The 24,904-nt window shown below is 40.7% G+C and overlaps 1 pseudogene; it reads left to right on the forward strand.

Annotated features, from left to right (window-relative positions):
- LOC126235184 (ribonucleoside-diphosphate reductase large subunit-like) overlaps window positions 1-24,904 on the forward strand; it is a 91,177-nt pseudogene that overhangs the window by 30,323 nt on the left and 35,950 nt on the right.

Genomic DNA, 24,904 nt, shown 5'->3' on the forward strand with positions numbered 1-24,904 from the left:
GCTAGCCAATAAGAATGGTGGTTTAATGTGTGGTTCAATAAGTATTTACATGCTGCGCTTAAAACTTTAATATTGTGTATGATATTCAACACTGAAATCGTTCTGAGCCTTATTGGCTAAGGAGAAATATGTTGTTATGCTATTTTTTTCTTTTTTTTAAAGTTAGAACTAGTAACGTAGATGTTTATTACATACTGTACTTTCCCAATGCTTCTTACATCTATCATCGAAATTCATATGTTTTTGAGTAGACGTGAAGCCTTTCTTTTTTTGTATTTGTACATTTTGTAGGACACAATTTTGTCTTTCATTTCATATTTTTTTTCGTATAGTGCAGGTGATACGGGATCCCAGCCTTGTATATAGTTATGGTCAAATGGAATATACCTCAAAGAACAATAATGTCCAGTATCTCTCAATAAATGTAATGCATCGCAGTGAATACAAGATAAGCTTACGATACAGAGAGGAATACTTTCGACTTGGTTTTGGAGTGTGTAACATTTGATGCTGCAGATGCTGAAGCTATTTCTTGCTACCAAATCACCTTCTTCATGCACTGTGCAATCCACAATATCTCTACATTGTATCAAGGCTATCTCAAGCAATTTTTTGTAGAGGTTTTAAGTGAATTTTAGATTCTGTAAATTTAGGTAATCACATAAAGTATTGATAGTGTTAGGGTTTACCATATTGAGTGGAATAGGGAAAGATGCAGCAGTTGTTCTTATTGCCTCTTTCAGTTTACAATTATTTACTTACGCATTTAAGTCTTCCGGTTTTTGATTGCCTTGTAGTTATCTGGATTAATACAAAGCAACTGCTTTTACTTTCTATAAGAAGTGTCATTTTCTTTTTTTATATATTTTGATTGTGTTGTGTGCATTGTAGCTAGAAATGAAACTGGAATTGATCTAAGAATGATAGTAATGAAATTTCTAACTCGCAGAGAATGTAGTGAAGAATTTAAATGTTGTTAATATTTATTGTTGAAATGGAGTCCGATTTGTAAATAGTATGAATATGTCTTACAGAACTGACACTACGAAAACAGCTTATGCGATGGAAAAAATAAGAAAGTGACAGTGCCATTGCTGAGGAACTCAATATGAATGTATGTGCGTATGTCTGACCATAAAACGATTTTCCTTTCCACACTGCGCCTTACCTTAAGTTCTTCAAAAAGTTCTTTGTCATGTATAATATACATTTACTGTGCACTGGGCTGAGAACTCCTGAAATCTTTTTCTTTGCATCCACTGCGACTTTTTTAGAGTATACAGCTTATTTTCACATGACGAGTGGTGAGCTATCACAACAGTCCGTTTCTAATAAAAGTAAAAGAAATGGAAGTAGCACTAACAGCGTGTGTATAAGTCAAGTACGTTAGTGATTAATTAAGGTGGTGATCTCTTATATTTCGTGTAGGAGTAATATGTTGGTGATCCGTCATTTTAATTATCTATAGGGCATGTTTGACAAAGTACACTATGTGATCAAATGTATCAGGACACCCCAAAAACATAAGTTCTTCATATTAGGTGCATTCTGCTGCCACCTACTGCCAGGAACTCCATATCAGCGACCTCAGTAGTCATTAGACATCGTGAGAGATCAGAATGGGCCGCTCCTCGGAACTCGTGGACTTCGAACGTGGTCAGGTGATTGGTTGTCACTTGCATCATATGTCTGTCCGCGAGATTTCCACTGTCCTAAACATCCCTAGGTCCACTGTTTCCGGTGTGATAGTGAAGTGGAAACGTGAAGGGACACGTACAACACAAAAACGTACAGGCCGATCTCGTCTTTTGACTGCCAGAGACATACGACAGCTGAAGAGGGTCGTAATGTGTAATAGGTAGACATCTATCCAGACCATCACACAGGAATTCAAAACTGCATCAGAATCCACCAAGTACTATGACAGTAAGGCGGGAGGTTAGAAACCTTGGATTTCATGGTCGAACGGCTACTCATAAGCCACACATCACGCCGGTAAATGCCAAACGACGCCTCACTTTGTGTAAGGAGTGTAAACATTGGACAACTGAACAGAAGAAAAACGTTGTGTGGAGTGACGAACCACGATTCCTCTTCTCAGTGCAGCACTCCGTGATGAATGAACTGCCATTCCCCAAGACACCTTCCAGCACCTGATTGAGTGAAAGCTGTCGTCAAGGCTAAGGGCGGGCCAACACCATATTGAATTCCAGCATTACCGAAGGAGGGCGCCACGACCTTGTTAGTCATTTTCAGCCACGTGTCCTGACACTTTTGATCACATAGTATATATTCAGTATTGAACGGAAATGAATAGACTTTGAAGCGGATATTTTTAAAATTATGAAATGTTGACTGTAGAGTTTCTTCCTGCTGTGTGAACTTTTATCTTGATATTATAGATGTTCAAGTGGCAATTTTACATTTATCACTACCTAAGTGTTAGAAAGTCCGCCCTTCGTGGTCTCGCGGTAGCGTTCTCGCTTCCCGAGCACGGGGTCCCGGGTTCGATTCCCGGCTGGGTCAGGGATTTTTCCTGCCTCGAGATGACTGGGTGTTGTTGTGTCGTCTTCAGCATCATCATTCATCCCCATTACGGTCGGAGGAAGGCAACGGCAAACCACCTCCAGTAGGACCTTGCCTAGTAAGGCGGTGCGGGTTTCCCGCATCGTTCCCCTACGCTCTGTAAAGAAGCATGGGACTTCATTTCCATTTTTTCAACTGTTAGAAATGTCTTCTGCTTCAATCCCTATGCTGATGTACTACATTTTTATGTTAAAGATATGTACGTTGTTTGCTATACCATTGGTAAAAGGATTGTTTGTAGACAGAAAGAAAGAGTCGGCAGAGCACTTCCCTGCACAAGGCGAAGGTCACAGGTCCAGGTCCCAGCGCAGCAAACTTTTAATTCACCTCAAGGATTCACATTTTAATATGCTTTCAGGGTGGTTGCTTTTCCTTTTTTTCCTAGCACCCACCACTGATGCGTAAGAGTTGGTTTAGTCGTTATTTTGCCGACCTATCCAGGTTTATAGCAGACTGTGAAAGACCGCTCATTTTTAAGGTTTGATAATTTGAGTGATGGTGTGAATGTGCGGAACGAGTGACTGAAAATGTGAGAGCGAGTGTGAGTTTAACTGTGTTTGTATTTGACTATCGTTTTTAAAGTTTTTCTTGTTTGAGACACATCGCCACAAATCATTTTAGCGATTGCTACTTAAATCTACAAAACACGTACACACCGTAACCGAGGTCTGCAGATGATACAAACAATGCAATAAATAGTAAATCAAATATAAATTCAGAAAGAGCAGCTAATCACATTTTGATAAGTGGTTCATTGCCAATTCACTGTCATTAAACTTTGAAAAGACCCACTATATGCAGTTCAGAACTTCCAAGAGATTTCCCTCTAGTGTGTGTATAAAATATGATGACATGGAAATAGGAGAAGTTGAGAGTGTAAAATTCTTGGGATTACAACTTGATAACAAATTCAGTTGGGTGCGACATACTAACAAACTGCTAAAGCGCCTAAACAAGTCTGTGTTTGCAATGCGAATGATATCAGACATAGGAGATATAAATATAAAAAAAACTGGCTTTTGCTTATTTTCACTCCATTATGTCATATGGTGTCATATTTTAGGGTAACTCCACAAACCGAGAAAAAGTTTTTAGAGTACAGAAGCGTACAATAAGAGTAAGGTGTAGTTTAAATCCAAGAACATCATATCGAAGCCTATTCAAAGAATTGGGAATACTAACCACAGCTTCTCAGTATATTTATTCCTTAATGAAGTTTGTTTTAAACGATAGATCTCTTTTTCCAACTAACTGCTTAGTACACAGTATCAGTAGTAGGAATAAGAACAACATACATAAAGATTTAAAATCACTTACTCTTGCCCAGAAAGAAGTCCAGTATTCAGCAACGCATATTTTCAATAATTTACCAGTAAGCATTAAGAGTTTAGTTTCAGACAAGTCATAATTTAAACATAATTTAAGAGAACTTTTGGTGGCCACCTCCTTCTATTCTATCCATGAATTTCTCAACAAGTGAAGTAGACCATTTTAAAGAAAATTTATTATACTTTAATTTTTGCCAGTACTTTGTTGTAACAGCCACCTATTATATGAATGATGGATGTATGGAAAGCAGATGTAAGTCGTAAGTCGGTAAGTAGTGGAAGTTTAATTTTAAATCTTGTACATAATTTGACTGTTCTTAACTGAGGATCATTGGAATGAATAATTAACTTTAATTTTTGACAATACTTGGTTGTAATTGCGAAGTAACTAGCTACTGTGTGAATGATGGATTTAATGAATGCAGATGTAAGTATTAAACCTGTCAATATTACAAGTTTAATTTAATTCATCTACCTAATTTTACTGTTTATTGACTGAGGATCATTAAAATTAATGAAACTCAAGTTTTTCAAATTACATCTTTGTAATGTGTTTATCTGACATGTTCCACACCCAGGAGGATCCCCTCTTTTGTGGATCTATGGAATGAATAATTAATATAATCAAATCTAATCCAGCACACGGCGAGACGGAGTCATTCGACCTACAGGGGACCCAAATTTCCATCACCACCAACAAGAGCCCCAGGGGAGTGATGATGTCAGTGTACAGTTTCTGGCAACAAATGCTGAAGCTGACATTCTGGATTAAACCCTCATAAAATATGTTCCATAACAAGTGATATTAGTACATTTGTACCAAATTTATCTTACTAATCGCATATTTCTCTCGACAAATTCAGTGAAATATAAGCTTACATTGTGAACCACCTTCTCGGGCATTCGTCTACTACTGGAAAAGAGAGGGGCTACAACGATACTGACACGCCACGTATTTTGCGTCACACACGTTGCTGGCGGTTTGCGGAAGAAGGTGCACTTAGGTCATCTCAGCAACCCAGCACAGCACGTGCGTCCAGTTACATCCGAATATCGGTCAGAGATCACGGTCACAGTGGGTCATACAACACAACCTACGCCTTTTTGCCAGTCATGCAGTCGCCGACTTTGTCTAGTAGATGCACCAACTTTTCAATATGTCAGTCATTTGCGAAGTATGAAATCTGTTAGTTGCATTCCATTATGCATCGAAATCGCTGAACTACTCGCAGTGATGGTCGTAAATAACATCTAAACTGATATGAGCCCGTCACATTTTTTACTCTTTTATAAATGTTCACTGAGTCAAATGTTTGTGACAGATTAAGGCTACGAGCGTAATCGAGATTCAAACGCGAAACCTTAATTTCTCGGGGTCGCACTTCCGTTGTGCCATCTGGCCCCTCGACAGGCGCCCTATCGTTGTATCGTTGTATTAATAGACCGGTAACTCTTGTCCAAAGAGTCCAACTGCGAGTAGGACTCGCACACTGAATGTGTGTGTGTGTGTGTGTGTGTGTGTGTGTGTGTGTGTCATAACAAGGAACATTTATAGGGAAAAAGAGGCACTGTTGTAAACAGTTCCACTTTTGCTGATCTTCCCCTCCAAACACGGCAAAAGGCTCTCGTTCCATCATAGCAATATTAAAACCCTCGAATATTGTTAATAACAATCACAATCTCTCAGAATATGTTGCTCTAATTTCTTATTTTGCACGGACACCTAGCAACAGCATCCTTAACAATATTCTCATACTAGCGCAGTTTTACTAAACTTTTATCAAGCACTATTTTGAATCAGGAACTAACTTTCATTAATATAATATTTCCACAGTGACCACATTCCAACGTAGTTGTTTGACTTTCTTATACAGACGTAAAATTAGTCCTTGATTGCCCGCTATCACATTCTGTGTTTTCGTCCAGTAACAACTGAAGTCGTCTTGCTCTTGACACATGTCTTCCATTATTTACGCTCCTGTTTCTAAAGAGAACACAGTTAACGTCCCAACATTGTACACTGGTGGCTGATAGTAGCAATACTTACTTAGTGGTTCAGAAAGCGTGAGAGCTGAGCAATGGTGACGCGTGACAATATTAATGTCAGTTTGTTAAAACAGTTCCGAATTCAGGGTGTTTTGTCTTGTATATAAGAATAATGTATAATAACGTACGTAGTAAGTCAGTGTTACGTAAATTAAAAAAAAATTATTTTCACTTGTCATGAAGTGTAGCGTCCTTATTAGAAGCAGTCTTAATCATTTCGATTAACATCACTGTATGTTGATGGTCTTAATAGGATTATACCAATACGTTCCCTGAGGAAGGGCAGTGTTAATTTACACTACAGATTATTCTACATCTGATGGAACAAGAAACAGGTAGAATAAATCACAAAAATTGATCAACTGCAAGTAGGACTCGCGCACTGTGTGTGTGTCATATAAGGAACATTTATAGGGAAAAAGAGGCACTGATGCAAACAGTTCCACTTTTGCTGATTATCTGCTAATTTCCAGACACAAACCGTTAAGCGTCCAAAAAATTTCCCTTTTACATAGAGAAAAGAAAGGTCATAGGTTCGAGGTACTTGAAGAGCTGGAGATTTTCAAGATCCTCAACAAACAGTTACAATTACGTAACAAAAATTTTTTCAATGATTTTAATCCACTGCTCGTGGAATTTTGATGCCTCTATCTTTTACTATATTTTCCCGCCTCTGTTTCCGAAACATGATTTTCTTCGCATCTCATAGACGTGTGCTATGTAGATATTTTCTGGATTGTATAGCTGTTTGTATAATTTTTCTATATTTTCTTGTCCTTTACGTAATAGTAATTTTCGTAAAGCTTAATAGATGGCTCTTAGTTATCTGCTTGACTACTCTGTATTTTCAAAAGTACGTTAAACTTTCTTCCTCTGTATCTCGTCTTTAAAATTGACTGACGTTTTCTCAATTTTTTCTCTTATAATGTTTCAGGTGGGGACGGCATAGCTTGTATTGTTTTCTTGGCAGCAGTTAAAGCCACTGGGTCGATCAGTCTGATGTGCTTCATACCTAGGCACATGTTCCAAAGGCTGGAACATGTTTTATTTTTTGACTTGAGCATATATGCTGTTAATTCTGACCAGTGCTTTCTCGAAATCTAATTTTACATAAGTAACCTTTGTACGTCATGACAGTTGTCATTTTGGTTAATACTTGTCGTCATAATTAATTTTCTATCTTATATTTACAGGGTTTCTCTAAATTCCATTCTGATGCAGACATCAGTAGTGTTGTCGAAATTTAGGTCATTGTACCAAACAGTTATTTGTAACCGGTTGGCTATACAATCCCTATGTTAAAAATTCATACAGCTGCCTCTCTTTTCTCCAAAAGCCTCTTTAATTTTCCTTTAGACGGTATCTACCTTCTCCTAGCGATATTTACCTCTAAATCGCATATATATATATACATATATATATATATATATATACTAGCTTAGCGTCCGCTGCTTCGCTGGGGTAGACTGTTTGGTCTGCACTGATTTTTTTAGTTTCTCTTTAATCGAATTTTTATGTTGTTCACAAATTGCAATACCTTATAAACTTTTCATGTTAATTAAGGCCATAGAAGTATGGTCTTTCCCGAACGTATATCTAACTAAAAAGTGATTCTGGTAATGGAGTCCGGTGGGTTTGTTAACCATGCCTTTTGCATCCCTTTGGTAACATTTGCATATAAACTTTCGTCCTCTAAAACATATTTCTGTATAACTAACCGAAAAGTGAAATATCAGTTTTGAGAGACTTAGCTTTAAATTTTTTTAATGTAACGAAATATACTCTTAAAAATTTTCATCCCTTATTTCACCCCCTTAGGGATAGAACTTCAAAATCAGCGAAACACATATTTTTGTGAAACACGAGTTTTTGTGAAACACCTATTTTTTTATCTCTAACAGAGAAGTCAAATACCAAGTATCATAGTTGTAGCTATAAAATGCTTTAGTAAATCTTTAATAATCAATTATCTTCAAAAAAACTTTCATCGACAATTCTACCACTTAGTGGCTGAATTTCCAGAAACAGTGGGATGTATATTTTTTTATTTTCATTTGAGAAGCCAAATTCAAATTTTCAGAGATTTATCTTTAAAAATGCTTCATAATGAAATATTTCACAAAACATTTCATGCCCTATTTAACCCCTTGGCGGCTGAATTCCTGAAAACACTGAAAAATGCTTTCCTTTTTTTTTTCAGCCGCGAACTCAAATACCAGTTTTATAGATATATCTTTGAAAAATTCATCAGTAGTTCTTTAATAATGATTCATTATCAAAAAAGTCTACATCTACTGTTCAACCCCACCAGAGATTAAATATAAAAAATGATGAACATGTATTTCTTTATTTCTGATTGAGGAACCAAATACAAATTTTCGTAGGTCCAGCATCAAAATTGTCTTAATGGTGAAAAATTTTCAAAAAAACTTTTCATCCTCTATATCACCCCCCCCCCCCCACCCCCCATCCCCCTCCCTTAGCGTGGCAGTTAAGGTGGCGATTATTTCCATCCTTGTACTCAACTGCATGTGTTCACTGTTCGTAAGCACAGCATCAATACAGTGAAAACAAAACGTATGGAACAAAAATCGTATCGTGACTCACGGATGGATAATGCAAGTTATTTTACTTCAAACTTAAATTCAGTGTTACATTGTGATCACATGAGTACATCTGGCCGTAGAAAGACAATAATGCTAATTTCAGAGGAGCCGAGCAACGTCTCTCTGTACCAGTGTTAGCACTTTGGCACTGCACGAAACGGAATTTCTGAGCGGGTGTCGTGAGACCCAGATAGTATAAATCATTAGTAAATGTATATAACCATGATCATTGCTGTATTATTAATTCGAGCAAAACGAGATCGTTGTGACTATTAAATGTAATCAGCGCCATGGTGTAATGAGGCACATATGCTGTATTTATGTGTCACTGCATCTCAACAGACATTATTGACGCTCACTGTAACTGGAAAGACTCTACGTGGCTGAAGAGATACCGGCGCACACGAAAACTCCCATTCCACTTTTATTACATATATTTTCTGAGAGATAAGGGACAGCTTCTATTGTACACCTAGGGCTTGTGTTTCAGAGATTTCCGCTAATAGCTTGTGAATACTATAATGGGTATATTTAGAGCATCTGAAGCAACAAGTAACTTTCATAACCAGCGTCTTTGGTACCATAGAATCATAGGTTTCAGGAGTATGAGTTAAAAATGCTAGTCGTACGTTGACAAAATGCACTGTGGAATAGAGAATGTAACTACACTACGGGCCATTAAAATTGGTACACCAAGAAGAAATGCAGATGATAAACGGGTATTCATTGGACAAATATATTATACTAGAAATGACATGTGATTATATTTTCACGCAATTTGGGTGCATAGATCCTGAGAAATCAGTACCCACAACAACCACCTCTGCCCGTAATAACGGCATTGATACGCCTGGGCATTGAGTCAAACAGAGCTTAGATGGAGTGTACAGGTACAGCTGCCCATGCGGCTTCAACACGATGCTACAGTTCATCAAGAGTAGTGACTGCGTATTGTGACGAGCCAGTTGCTCGGCCACTATTGACCAGACGTTTTCAATTGGTGAGAGATCTTGAGAATGTGCTGGCCAGGGCAGCAGTTGAACATTTTCTGTATCCAGAAAGACCCGTACAGGACCTACAATATGCGGTCGTGCATTATACTGCTGAAATGTAGGGTTTCGCAGGGATCGAATGAAGGCGTAAAGCTACGGGTCGTAACACATCTGAAATGTAACGTCCACTGTTCAAAGTGACATCAGTGCGAACAAGAGGTGACCGAGACGTGTAACCAATGGCACCCCATATCATCACGCCGGATGATAAGCCAGTATGGCGATGACGAATACACGCTTCCAATGTGCGTTCACCGCGATGTCGCCAAACACGTATGCGACCATCACAATGCTTTAAACAGAACCTGGATTCACCCGAAAAAATGACGTTTTGCCATTCGAGCACCGAGGTTCGTCGTTGAGTACACAATCGCAGGTACTCCTGTCTGTGATGCAGCGTCAAGGGTAACCGCAGAGATGGTCTCCGAGCTGATAGTCCATGCTGCTGCAAACGTCGTCGAACTGTTCGTGCAGATGGTTGTTGTCTTGCAAACGTCCCCATCTGTTGACTCAGGGATCGAGACGTGGCTGCACAATCCGTTACAGCCATGCGGATAAGATGCCTGTCATCTCGACTGCTAGTGATACGAGGCCGTTGGGATCCAGCACGGCGTTCCGTATTACCCTCCTGAACACACCGATTCCATATTCTGCTAACAGTCACTGGATCGCGACCAACGCGAGCACCAATGTTGCGATACGATAAACCGCAGTCGCGATAGGATACAATCCGACCTTTATCAAAGTCGGAAACGTGATGGTACGCATTTCTCCTCCTTACACGAGGCATCTCAACAACGTTTTACCAGGCAACGCCGGTCAACTGCTGTTTGTGTATGAGAAATCTGTTGGAAACGTTCCTCGTGCCAACACGTTGTAGGTGTCGCCACCGGTGCCAACCTTGTGTGCATGATCTGAAAAGCTAATCATCTGCGTATCACAGCAATTTCTTCCTGTCGGTTAAATTTCACGTCTGTAGCACGTCATCTTATTGGTGTAGCAATTTTAATGGCCAGTAGTGTATATGAATACATCATTCACCAAAGAGAAAATTGAACACTTGCTATAGTTCAATTCTTTTATCTTGGCGGCTCGCGCATGCCCGCCTAGACGCGGGAGATTGCTGCGTTGCCAGTTGCACACGACGCACGCGCCAAGAGAAGCAGCGCCATAGTATAGCATAGTTCGCAAGCTTACGTTTAGGGGGGAGCGCGCAGTTCATGAAGTAAAGCCACCACGGCCGCATTAACCCTTTCGCTGCTACAAAGACGTGCTCCCTGCATTCCGCGCTGTGCGCGATTTTGTCACTGCACTGCTCGCCTGTGCAGACACATTGTGTTCCGACTGCTTTGACACTCTTTTATCATTCGATTCCACAAAAAGTATTTGGCTCAAAAATTAGATTTTCACTTATCTTCTTGACTGATACCTTCCCCCCATAAATGACTTAATTTTGTTTCGATGTTTAACGCAGTTATTATGCAGCATTAAATATAGTAAACCATTGCACGAAATTTTGAAGAATTTGCAGAGGTAAAGTCCATAGAGTAGACTTTCCGGATGGTCGATTTTAGTTGCCACAATGTTGAGAATGAAATGTGGACAAGATACCTATTTATTTCATTTAATTTAAGTACCATGTAAGTGTCGTATGTAATATTGAGAAATATTCCACCTTTTGCGACTGTAACATAAGTTTTACTTACACTGGGCACGTTTGGCTTTATTTTAAAGCACTTCAATCAATCAAAAGGAAGTAGACAAAATACATTAAACAAAACTGTGGACTTAGTCAAATATAATTTTGTGTGTGGCACACACAAGCAGCATTTATTTGCTAAAACACTGATGAGCCAACACAAACGTTGAATATTGTGCTACCGCAGCACAAAACTACGAAAGGTGACTTGGCAATGGAGGACACAAAATACAGTCCTCTTATGATGCTTCAAAAGAGAGAAACGCGTCTGGTCTAAATAAGTCGCTTATTACAGTTGCAGAAGAGGGATATATTTCAATACCATTGGTAAAACTGCGACTGTGGAACAAACACAAGAAATAGAACATGAATACTATTGTGTATGTGCCATACCTTTCACCGATGGAAGTGCTTTAAAATAAAGCCAAACGCGCCCTGTGTAAATAAAACTTTTAGTACAGTCGCGAAAGACGGAATATTTCTCAATATTACATACGACACCTATGTGGTACTTAAATTAAATGAGATTTTGTTATACAGTAAATATTATATGAAATTTAGGTATCCTGTCCACATTTCATTCTCAACATTGTGGCAACTAAAATCGACCATACGGAAAGTATACGCTATGGACTTTTGCCTCTGCAAACTCATCAAAATTTCGTGCAATGGTTTACTACATTTAATGCTGCACATCAAAACAAAATTAAGTCATTTATGGGGGGAAGGTATCAGTCAAGAAGACGTGTAAAAATCAAATTTTTTGGCCAAATAGTTTCTGTGAAATCGAATGATAAGTGTGTCAAAGCAGTGGGAACACCATGTGTCTGCACAGGCGAGAAGTGCAGTGATGACAAAATCGCGCACAGCGCGGAATTCGGGGAGCACGTGTCTGCAGCAGCGAAAAAGTTAATGAAGAGGCAAAGCACTAGAAATTTCATTCAAACGAAAAAAATTCGTGAAGTAAGGCACTCCAATATTGTTTTTAAATAAAGAAAATACTAAGCACCGCACAAGGTTCGAACTCATAACCCTTTACTTGGCAGCCCAAGACCTTAACCATTCCGCTACCTCAGCTCACCGAACAATGTAACTCCATAAGGACTTTAACACCTGTCGCAACTACTTATAAACACTGTTGGTATGACTATGAATTATTCACGCTTCGTCGAAGTACAATAGGAAATAAACAATTACTGCTGTTCTTTATTGCAAAAAAGCAATTCGTGAGATTGAAACAAACACCTTTCCTTGCTATCGCCTGAATTAGGAGTCTTATTGCTTGTTTGGTTTAATTAATTAATAGAATATGAAGCAATTGGTATAAAGAATGCTTTTTCCAAACTTTCTATAAAAGAAAGTCTGCTATCAAGACATTGCTTTTGTTCTATTAATTTATTTATGACTGAACGTTTCTAAAACTGAAGACACTCGTCCATGCTCTGCACTGCAGTCGAGATCTGGCAACGTCGTTCTCTGTTCATTGGCTGACTGTGTTTTGTGACGTCAATTGCGCAGAACGAACCTAAACTCGGCCGCCAAGATATATGACGCGCACTTTAGCAGTACAGAGAACTGTTGTAGAAAACAAGGGCTTGGAGATGCAAATGTTTCGTCGCTGTTGGCGTTATTCCAGTAACTACGCATGCTCGGTGGAGTCTGGCATTGACTGTGACCTGCAGTGGCGGCGACGGCGCCAGCAGCAGGTGGTCGCTCTCACGTCGGGATGAAGAATTCACGACACCACTTGCGCCGGCTGCTGCTACTGCTGCAGGCCGCAACACGCGCAGGTGTGTGGCGTGGCTGCAGAGTTGCCACACTTTAACCGACGAAGCGGAATCGTCCTGCAGCTTCCCTCACATCAGCTAATCAGGATTTAATTTGTGCGCGGTTCACGGTCAGTGCCCGCATCTCGTGGTCGTGCGGTAGCGTTCTCGCTTCCCACGCCCGGGTTCCCGGGTTCGATTCCCGGCGGGGTCGGGGATTTTCTCTGCCTCGTGATGGCTGGGTGTTGTGTGCTGTCCTTAGGTTAGTTAGGTTTAAGCAGTTCTAAGTTCTAGGGGACTGATGACCATAGATGTTAAGTCCCATAGTGCTCAGAGCCATTTGAACCATTTGAACCACGGTCAGTGGTCGCGTATCCTAACAGAAGCATTTGCACTCTACACTTCATGTCCAGTACAATGAGAAAGTCTGATAAATCTTATTTCCCTTGAATCCTTTTTTAGTTAAAGAAAATAGGGTAAGTATTTTAAAAAATAAATCCTATACAACCACATGACATCTAAGAATCACGACGAAGTGTTCGTCGATGTAGAGTGAAATAAAACGTATGGGACTTTGAGGGAAGCCTGGAGTGAATGATACGAGCAGATGATACACACGAAATTAAAACAAATAGGGACACATTATCAAGACAGTTTAGCGCATATTGGAATATTTACTGGTCTGAGAGACATTTTGTAAGGTCCGCAATGTAAAGTTTATATTGAGGAGAACATAAGAAAGTTTCATATTTGTCAATTTAAATCACACATAAAAGATGTATTAACTTAAAATCAGTGTTACATAAACACACAACATATGATCAACAGACGAACGTCGTAAATATAAGTTTGAAACTAGCACTTAAAACATATATTTTAAAATATCCACAGTATTCTTCCGTTCGATCTTGGAAGAATAATTTCATGTATAAGGTTGAAAATTACATTATCTTTCGTTCCACTGACAACGGTTTATTACTAACCGATTTTAGACTTATTGCACCATCGTCAAGTGACATCTAACGTCCTTCAAGACAGTACTGTGAATGAACAAGGAACCAAACCTTGAAACGTGAAACTACACAAACCACTCAGTCATGACATAAGAATAAGTTACAAATCAGTGACCTCTCCTTACGCCAGCGGCCATGTGCGGTGGTTGCTCGGGTTCCTGTCATATCACCAAAGTAAAACGCTGCTTGGCTTGGCTAGCACTGGGTGACGGTATAGGTCTTCCGAGGGCTGTGGGCAAGTGCGGTGTACACATCCCTTGTAGGGCCAATAGACGAGCTATTTCACTGAGAAGCAGCTCGTCTGATCTTGTAAAGTGACAATGGCTGGGAGAGAGGTGACCACATGCACCTCCATATCCGCCTATGGGGTGAGGATGACACGGCGGTCAGTCGGTACTGTCGGCAGTTTAAGGCCTGTCCAGACGGAGTTTTCTTAGAGGCCTATACTTACTGTACGTAGTATGTTACAACTACACAGGAAAGGAATTGAGAATCGACAGACAGCATGAAAACCCAACTAATATGCTGCAATCCGAAATTTGAAATCCAAAAAAGCCTCCGTTTTTCGCAGGACCGAAGCAAATATTTCCAGGACATCGTCCAACACCACTTTAAAGCATTCCTGAAGAATGAACTACTTAATTAAAAATGAAACTCTAGAACTTTCTTCAGAAGCACTGGTTAGTGATTTATTGCTTTGTTATTTTTCCAATACAGATCGTAATATTTCTATCCAGCGAGTCAGAAAAATTGCACGCTGAACAAAACATTTGTCAACCCCCATAGGACGTCACGTTGAAAAAAAATGGAAATGAGCGTTTGGCGTCATTGGCCGGGAGGCCCCTTACGGGGTAAGTCCGACCGCCTTGGTGCAGGTATTATTACATTCGACGCCACATTGGGCGACCTGCGCGCCGGATGGGGATGAAATAATGATGAAGATAACACAACACACAGTCCCTGAGAGAAGAAAATCCCCGAACAAACCGGTAATCGAACCCGGTCCCCTTAGGACGGCAGTCCGTCACGCTGACCATTCATCTATCGGGGCGGACAGGACCTCACCTTAAAACAGTGTAATGTTGTCTGTCACTTTGGTAATGGCCTCCATTCAGCGATGAAGAAAGTTAAACGGGTCCAAGTCATGGTGTGATAGACACCTCCAAAACATTACCGAACCATTTTCGGCCTTAATTATACTCTCTATTTAATTCAGGTTATGCGCCTCATTAGGCAAACTCTACGCTCAACGCTTTGCAACATTTGCAAAGAGACACATTCGGACTCGTTACGTTATACTATACGACTCCAGTCAGATACTGTCCAATTTCTATGTGAGACTGGAACCCGACTCAAAATGTACATTGCGCGCAGTTCCCTTTGAAATGTTTGTTCAGAAACTGGTTGAAATAGACCAGCATTCCCTGACAGCAATATTTCCGATCGGGTTTGAAACCGGTTGTCACTGACAATGGGTAAGTGACACTCGTCCCTGTCAGTTAGGATCTTTTCCGGATAGTCGCTTTTATGTAGTGTTTCATGGCTAAAAGTCGCTCACCGTTCGTCGTGGGCTTGTTTTTCAGTACACACTCATGCGTCAATAACGGAGTTAAGGTGAAGGGTAACCAGGATGTGTATCTGAAGATTCTCGGTGACGAAGTCTTGCCCTTTATTCATGCAGGGTTATCAATATCAATTGCATACTTCATAAGAGGGAATTGTACCCACATCACACTATATCGACTGTCCAGACCAACAGCCAACCTAAAGGTATTTAAACTGATTCAGCTACTGAAATGTGTCGACTGTTAAGAGACTGACGAGTTGACTCAATCTGAATTCAGCTCTCATACATAATAAAGGCATAACTGATCCATTTGATCAGATAAATATTTTTTTTCATATTTGAATGAATTTGTTTTCATTTTCTTCTGGATCAACAAAGTAATAGTAGTGTGACTTCTTACAGCTATCTTTAATAATTCTGAGTAACAGTGTACTGTATCTCCGGCTCTGTGTTCTCTGGTTAGAGAAGTTGCGTTGATTCATTGAGCCAAGGTTGAAAATAAATGTTAACCAAGTGGCGCCCATTGACCGAAACGGAAACTGTTAGGAAACAGTTGCTAGAGGCCGGTCAGCTTCTTCCGTTGACTGGGAGACGCTGGAGGGAGAATGAAGACATATGAATTACTTGAGAATCCTGTAGCAGCTGTAGGTATTTCTAGGTGTTGTCTGAACGCTGAATCATGTAGGATTTATGTATAAAGTCATTTATGATGGACTCTTATGCTAATTACAAGGGTTTTTCATCATGTATCATAAATATCCTCTTCACACAAACTGACTGAACTTATTAGCTATTACTATTCAAATTATTGAAACGTGTGGCATGTTCATGTTCTTTTGATGCTGATTCAATACTTCAGAAACATTATTATCCTAAGTTAAGAGGTTTTGATATAAGGCTTTCTTTCTCTGACCACGTAGGTGATCGCTTAAGGATGCGCTGAGTGATACAGAAGTCCACATCTTGCCTATACATCTTCTGTGGGAACTGTCGGTAATCACGGATGCTATTTTTGTGTTATTAGCCATCTGTATTGTCTAAATTATATGCACTTCACAATTTCACAGGGGCTACTTTTCTCTCTAGATTACGTAAAACAAATTTTCCTTGCCAATATTGTATAAAAGTCAGCCTAATTAATCAATTTGGGAGTGTTCCTGTGTCTGAAAGTCCATGTGGACTGTATCTTATAAGAGTCCAATTATTATGCTACGATCTAGAGTAATTTGTCTTCGAATTTACAGATGAGCTACCTCTTCTAATATTGAAGCAGTGATACTAAGTGCCCTCTTTTCGTTGTCCTTGCCTACGTGGTATCTCATATTGTTGTACCTCAAATGTTGTTCTTCATGCGTCTGGAAAGCGCACCTTTCTTTATTAACTTGTGCGACGTATTACTCCCTTCCTAAGAACAGTAAGGTAGCGTCGTTTACAATGAGTGTGTCCTACCGATTGTATTTATGTTATTGGTCTTGAATAGCGTTCAAGGGAATGGGATGTTAGATTGCTGTACGATAATTATCATTATAAATACCAGTGTTTCACTTGCTACCAACTCCCATCACCCTGTCATTGAACTGAATACATATGCGCTATTTATGCAGTGCTTAAGAGCAAATGAATCATTAGCCAAGCCATTTGGCCAGTTTTTTAAAGTCCGAAACAGAATCAGGGTAGTAGGATCTTATACAGGGTTATTCGTATGTACCTCCAGGGATACAGAAGACCACTGCTCAAAAACAAATACAGAAAAATGACGCCTGCCATTGGATGGAGCATCTCTCAAAGTTTCTCTTCGTAATGTACCGTGGCGTAGTTGTACCGTGATGCAAGCGTTTCAGAAGAAGTAGATGAATCACTGGGTAATGTCACATCGAATTAGGTCACGCGTGAAGATAGGCATCCCGGGGAACAGGTTTCCAAAGGCGACTGCTGCCGTGCCGTCTCGGACAATTCGTGACAGCGACTTCAATAAGCTACACGTACATACTGACGTTTGCTACATCACAGACTGTCACATTGAGCACTGTAGCATGATTTAACAACTTGGAGAAATGCTCTGTCCATTTATGTGTGTCTGTTTTCTATACGTTTTGGAGTTTTTGAGCAGTGGTCTTCTCAAACCCTGAAAATGCTCTGTATATGATTGTTTCAATATTTCGTTGTTTTGTATCCCCCTCAACCTGGTGAGGTGACTAATTCATGATAAATTGTTGTAGGTTAAGCGAGAGGGACATTATGGTTCAAATGGCTCTGAGCAATATGGGACTGTGGTCATCAGTCCCCTAGAACTTAGAACTACTTAAACCTAACTAACCTAAGGACATCACACACATCCATGCCCGAGGCAGGATTCGAACCTGCGACCGTAGCAGTCGCGCTGTTCCGGACTGAGCGCCTGGAACCGCTAGACCACCGCGGCCGGCTAGGGACATTATGGTAGCACTCCTTACCGAAAGTAACTGAGATTTTCGATTAACCGTAAAATCAAAACAATGTCCCATACTTTTGTATGTCCATCCTTTTAGCAGGAGGTCTCTGGTAATTGATTGATAAGTTGATAATGCTATCGCATACAGGCCTGAAGATGGCGCAATGAAGCGTTGAAACTGGTAGCGACAAAATAAAATAAAATCATAAGAGATAGCTGTAGGTGTTTTTATTTTTTGTCACGAATGTCCCATACGGCTCCTCTGCTCAGGAGTTTATTAAGCCGAGCGACGTGCTGCAATTCTTAGCACACTAGATTCGCATTCGGTAGGACGAGAGTTCAAATCCACGTCCACAATCCAGATTCAGGTTTTCCACGATTTCCCTAAGTCGCTCCGGGCAGATTCTTTGAAAGTCCACGGCAGATGTCCTCTCCCATCCTTGAAACGATTGGTACTTATGCTCGTCGCTAGTGACCTCGTTGTAGACGTGAAGTTAAGCCCTAGTATTCCTTCCTTCAGAACTCAATAAACTGAAAACCTGCATTCAACTTCCACTACTACTTAACATACATCTCGCGGGATACGAACCTTACACTTCTTCCAAAGCAGTTCAAAAAAATTAAGGTTTGGGGGAGTTAAGAACATTCAGAACACAACTCGTCCCTTCGTCAGGTTATCATCTCCGTTGGTAAAGCCTTGGGCACCGACAATGGCATTAGCTACTGAGACACTGGGTCCCACCGGCAGGAATTATTCTCATATCTAAAAACAGGCGTTTCCGATATTTTACGATTTAAATACGTTCAGCGTATGTATGATTCTAAATTTTTATTTCAAATCTCTCGTTAAATTACCTGAGCTCCTGTCAAGCTTACCATACAAACCTCCACAGATTTCTTGACATTGGACCTTATTCTGAGTTCGCTACATTAAGAAATTCTCTGTATGTCTTTGCATCAGCATACTACACGCCGATGGTTGACCACAGTTACCTACAGGCTCAGTTGCGTAGGTACACACTGTAGGCCTTGCGTGACGACGCCATTCTGCGGACAATAGGACGGTAGTCAAGAAAAATAGTCTCAACAATACGGGAAACTTGACATATATGAGCCGGACATACCGTCCTCTGCTTCTGCAGGCCTCATCTGTCATTATTACGTCTAATATCGATTAACACCGAGTTTTTTAGCGTAGGAATATAATATGTAAGAGCTGCCAACACCTTTTGTACAGAGTAAAATTACAACACATAAGCTGCATATTGACACTTATCTGCGCAGTGCCACGGCAAACATTAATCATCGAGACTACAACGTCAAGAAGTAGCACAGCTGCTGATAAGGATAAAATTAATTCTCAAACCATTATTATAAATTCATTAGGCTATACGTTCATGCAAATTTTCGTGGAGAAGTTTAATACCGCTGCGAGAACCGCACAGTGATGCCGCAGTAGTAATTATGCCAGCCATTTGGCAGGGTTTTCAAGCAACAATCCATCCATCACTGCCATCTGTGACAAACGCAGACTGCTGCCCCCGCGATCCGCGCCTGCTGATTACGTAACACTCGTGCTGCGCTTTAATTAAGCCATCAGAGCGATTGGCGTCGTTGGTACGCAGAAGCTCACGACACCCTCCTCATCGTTGTCTCTGTAACTATTAAACTGCAGTGAAACCACAGGAAAATGTGTATTGGAGATCAGAAAATGTACAAACAAGACATAATTAAAACAAAGATTCTACAATAAATCTTAGCTGAAAGTGAAACGAAATAAAATGACCTACACGCAGTATATGGCTGATGAAGACGGAATATAGGACAGAAATTTGTTCGTAGTTCACGTAATTGCTAGCACTTACTCAGACACAAATTAATGCTCAGAGGCAGGTCTATTAACGAGATTTTTCATTGACAGCATACAATAAGAGTAAGCGTATTTATTTCTCTTAGTTTTATAATCAGTTGTGACTTCGCGATATTCTTTACCAACTACTTGCTTCATACCTTGATAGAAAATAGTCTACACTCCATTGATGAATACAGTCACCAAGATGACTAATCTTTGCTGGAAACGAGTCGTGCTACGAAAATCACTGTGTAATCGTTTTGGATGGCGCCACTTTTATCAAGAGTCTGTCCTCACCGTCACCTCACTCCGTTTAAGCCTTCATGCGAAACCCTCATTCGGGAGGAGCAGGGTACAATCACTGTATTCGGTTTAAGTCTTCTTCGTAAATAACTTGACGCAATTGCCGGTGCAGACCTTTGAAAACGGTAAAGTCTATTTCCTGACACACCCTTTTTCAGTCTGAGCCAATGTTTCTTTCCTGATTACTTTGTTCTCGGAGGAATGTTGAGCTTCCTTCTTTTTTTCCTTTCCTTTATGTGATCTGCGAACTTAATTTACGCTTTTTTTTAAACTTCTGGTCACAGAATTCTCGTTCAAAACCTATAGTTCCCTAATTTCAGCATATATTTACAGGAAAAAAGGTATGTCTATCAGGGTTTCTGGACGCTTGCAAACGCATTTTTTGAGAATTTCCGCAAGTTGCGAAAGTTGTGTGCCAATATTTTGTATTAAACTACACATTAGTTTCCTCTTTTAACAGAATATGTATTATTTTTATTCATCATAAATTAAAACTATTGTCGAATTTGTAAGTGACAATAACCTGAAAAACGAATCAAAGAAACAAATCTTGAACAGTTTTTCTGTTGTAACAGATATCTCGCTGAAACTTCCTGGCAGATTAAAACTGTGTGCCGGACCGAGACTCGAGCTCGGGACCTTTGCCTTTCGCGGGCAAGTGCTCTACCAACCTTTTTTTTTTTTAATCTCATTTTGTTCGTTTTAGTTCGTTGTATCTGCTCTGGGCGGACGTCAAAAGACAGCCGTTGCAGTTCGTCGTTGATCCATTAACTCGGTTCTTTCAATTCCAGAGAGCAGCTAGCCGTCTGACCGAACACGCTGAGCTACCGTGCGGGCTACCAACTGAGTACCGAAGCACGACTCACGCCCCGTCCTCACAGCTTTACTTCTGCCAGTACCTCGTCTCCTACCTTCCAAACTTTACAGAAGCTCTCGCAGGAGAGCTCGTCTCCTACCTTCCAAACATTACAGAAGCTCTCACAGGAGAGCTTCTGTAAAGTTTGAAAGGTAGTAGACGAGGTACTGGCAGAAGTAAAGCTGTGAGGAGGGGGTGTGAGTCGTGCTTGGGTAGCCCAGTTCGTAGAGCACTTGCCCGGGAAAGTCAAAGGTCCCGAGTTCGAGTCTCGGTCCGGCAGACAGTTTTAATCTGCCAGGAAGTTTCATATCAGCGCACACTCCGCTGCAGAGTGAAAATCTCATTCTGGAGATATCTCGCTTTTGCTGTTAATCGCTTTAGTTCTAAAAGAGTATTGTAATGTTTTTAACACATCAGACCAATCAATTAAAAGAGAATCAGCAAGCTTAGTTTAAAGTTATTTGTTACAATTTTGTAAATAAAAGGCCAGACACGACGAAGCCCAATTGTGTATGCTGTCCTCGGGCACAGCATGAGCATTACTGTTCGTAACCAGCAGTAAATATCTCTGATTACTGCTAAGAGATTGGAAGATGCTGCGAGTGCGTGTGCTGCGAGGGCACCCAAGCGTCATGCACCAGATATACCAAAGGTACCTCAAGTACGGTCCTCTTATTGGGGTAGCGTCTCTTCCGCAGGAAGTGCAGGATCTATCACTGCTCTCCACTTGACTGTCAGTGGCATGTCAATGGTTGGCCTAGCCTCCCTGCACAATTGAGACAGGGACCAGGAAGATCAGAGGATGTGACACCCACCCCACTAACCAACAAGTCCGAGATGCTGTCTTCCGGTAAAAATCAGCCTTTGAAACTCATTTCACCTGCTGGGAAACTTACTAAGATTCGTGTCAAGGGGAGGTTAACATGAGAAGCTGGAGTTTATTAATCTTCGACAGTTCAAATGTATAGCGAATAATGATACAGCTTAGGCAAATGGCTGCAAGGACTGGGAAGGAACACTATGTGCACTCAGTGTGTATGCCAGAGGGCCTCATTCAACATGTTGAACTAACTATTCCAGCAACCATAGGATAAAACCACCATCATATTCTGATACACGTTGGGATGAACGGTGTCTAGGCTTCGAGGTCATAACTGGATCATACCAGGGTCTGGCAGACAAGGTTGGGAGTACTAGCCATGCTCACGGAGTTTCCACAAAGCTCACAATCAGCAGCTTTGTCACAAGAACAGATCATGGTCCTTTGGTTCTAAGTCGAGCGGAAGACTTGAACCACTGTCTACGAAGGTTCTGTGACAGTCTAGGCTGTATCCCGAACTTCAGCAGATTCGAGTTACGATGAGTGTCTTTGGTTCGCAGCACAGGCGTCATCTGTAGGGCATTGGGCAAATACGTGTTCGAGGCGTGGAGAAACGGGCAGTATGTTGTGAGCCGTGAAGCTGCACGGTTCCGCAAGCACTTCTGAACACTTCGTTCGTTACACGGCGCTTCCCACTATCCAGTTGCTGCAAATTATTAGGAGGCCTCTTACTTAGCAGTCCGTCTACGCTCGCTAACATCAACACCCACATCAAAAACTAGCAATAGATTAACACGTTTCCCACATACGTGAAACGGAACACACTTCCGAACTTTCCACATCTAGAGAGCAACCTTACTTCTTCCTGGATGCGAACTCCAAAACACAGCTCCATTTACGAAAATTTTTACATGACGATATTTCGTCCAATCAACCTGCAGTGCAAAGAGCAAGGCACTGAGATTGGTCATGTCCTGCTAACGCTCATCGTGCAATTGTAAAGTGCTGCTGCCTGCCGACATGTTCGGAAGTTCTCTGTTGGTCCATTACGGCCAGGGGACATCGGCTGGTATGTATTTTTCATTTCAATAAACTTTACCAACAGCCGTACATGTTATTTTATTCTCAAGGCAACCACTTTCCGCAATTCATTTTGCCAGTTTCCGGCCCCTGCATAATAAAAGGGCATACATGTACTAATATAAGGTGTACAAATCAGGCTTACAGGAAGTGACAGGTAATCACAACACCGCTTAAACTTAAAAACGATGAATGTGCTGGATGTACACATAGATTTGATTTAACGCCAATACTTTCATCACTTTTAAGCTTAAGCGATATTATGATTACCTGTCACTTCATGTAAGCTTGGTTTATTCACCCTTGTAATACTACATGTATATCCTTTTGTTATGCAGGGGCCTGAAGATGGAAAAATGAATTGTCGAAACTGGTTGCTTTGAGAATAAAATAAAATATTTCAAAGTGTACGGCGGTTGGTAAAGTTTATTGAATTGAAAAATGTTCAGAAATTTGTTCCCAAAAGTCTACTAGGAAACGGCAGCCATTCTGTGAGAATCACTTGCCTTTGAAGACTGCCCAGTCGGGCCAGGCCACCACCCTCTAACCGGATTAGTGGAACCTAACCTTTTATCTTCCAGCTAGGGAATACCCGCAATTCCCCCGTCACTCGGACACCAGCGCTGTCGCTCACAATAGCGGTGGTCGCAGCCGTAAATGATCTGCCACCTCACCTCCTGACCAATTTTGTTAAACTTGTAGCTGAATACAATTACGCTGCTGTTCCGTAATTTCGTCTTTCTCTTGTTTGCTTTCTGTTACGGTGCTATACATGTTTCTGAGCAGCACTGTCCTTATTTTCCGATTGAGCGACATTAGGCAGGCAAGAAAGGTACTTGATTTCATTATATATTTTTACGCATAATGTGTACAGTAAAATGTTGTTTTTTCTGCCTTTTTCACGACGAACCTGGGAAAGATCTTAGCAGGTGATCAAGGGGTGTTCCACTGACGCAGCCGTCGACAGTGCAGGTCACTAGTCACAAGAACGCCGACGATCTGCTACAGTGAGTAGATCTTGTCATCATTGCCAGCATATTTTTTTGAGCATTATTATAAAATTGATGTTTGAAATGAATTTATATAAATCAGGGCCGGTTTGCGGGCTGCGCGCGGTCCAAATCTCTGCCTGTCTCGGCTTTTGTCGTTCCTTCCCGGTAATACTGGGTAAAGCGTGACACTTCATTTAATACTGTGATGTGGAATTTTTCGGTCGGCGCAGCTCTCTTCACTTAGGCAGAATCGTGGTCTCAGTGCCGTTTACCCTTCACTATTTGTGATATGTACAACGTTCACACATCCAGTGGCTCTTTGCGCAAAATAAGCATTCTGGCGAGTTTCGTCACAAGCCTTTCAACATGAATGGGTATGAAAGACGAAAGGGATGAGAACTCTCAACTTACGAATAAATTATGCAGTGGAATAAGTCACGGGTACTGTAAATTTGCTATGAAACGATGTTACAGTGCCATGCAGAAAGATCTAATTGACAATGAAAGAGCAACAGTTAGGATAGTCAGACAGGATTCATAGTCCTGTACATCAAGAAGCAGTTTCCGTTAAATTTTCAGGCATGGAGCACGAGAAGAAACTGGTATGAATAGTAAAATTTCTGAAGTCGGACAGATTATTCTACTCCCAGTTGCAACAGTTTTAGGTGGAACTGAACGAAGAGTTTGCAGACTTAATATACAACTGCGAAGTACGTTGGTTAAGTCAGGGGGCACGCCAGCAACACTTTTTCGATTTAAAACTAGATATTGTTGAATTTATGAAGGAAAAAGAAGTGCAGGAAGGAAAATTAGAACATTCAAATTGGATTTCAGACATCGCATTTTAACTGGACTTAACAGCACACTTCCCACAGTAAGACCATACGAAATTTACAAAGTTTACTTT

The sequence above is a fragment of the Schistocerca nitens genome, chromosome 2, assembly GCF_023898315.1.
Source record: "Schistocerca nitens isolate TAMUIC-IGC-003100 chromosome 2, iqSchNite1.1, whole genome shotgun sequence".
In the NCBI taxonomy this organism is placed as follows: Eukaryota; Metazoa; Arthropoda; class Insecta; order Orthoptera; family Acrididae; genus Schistocerca; species Schistocerca nitens.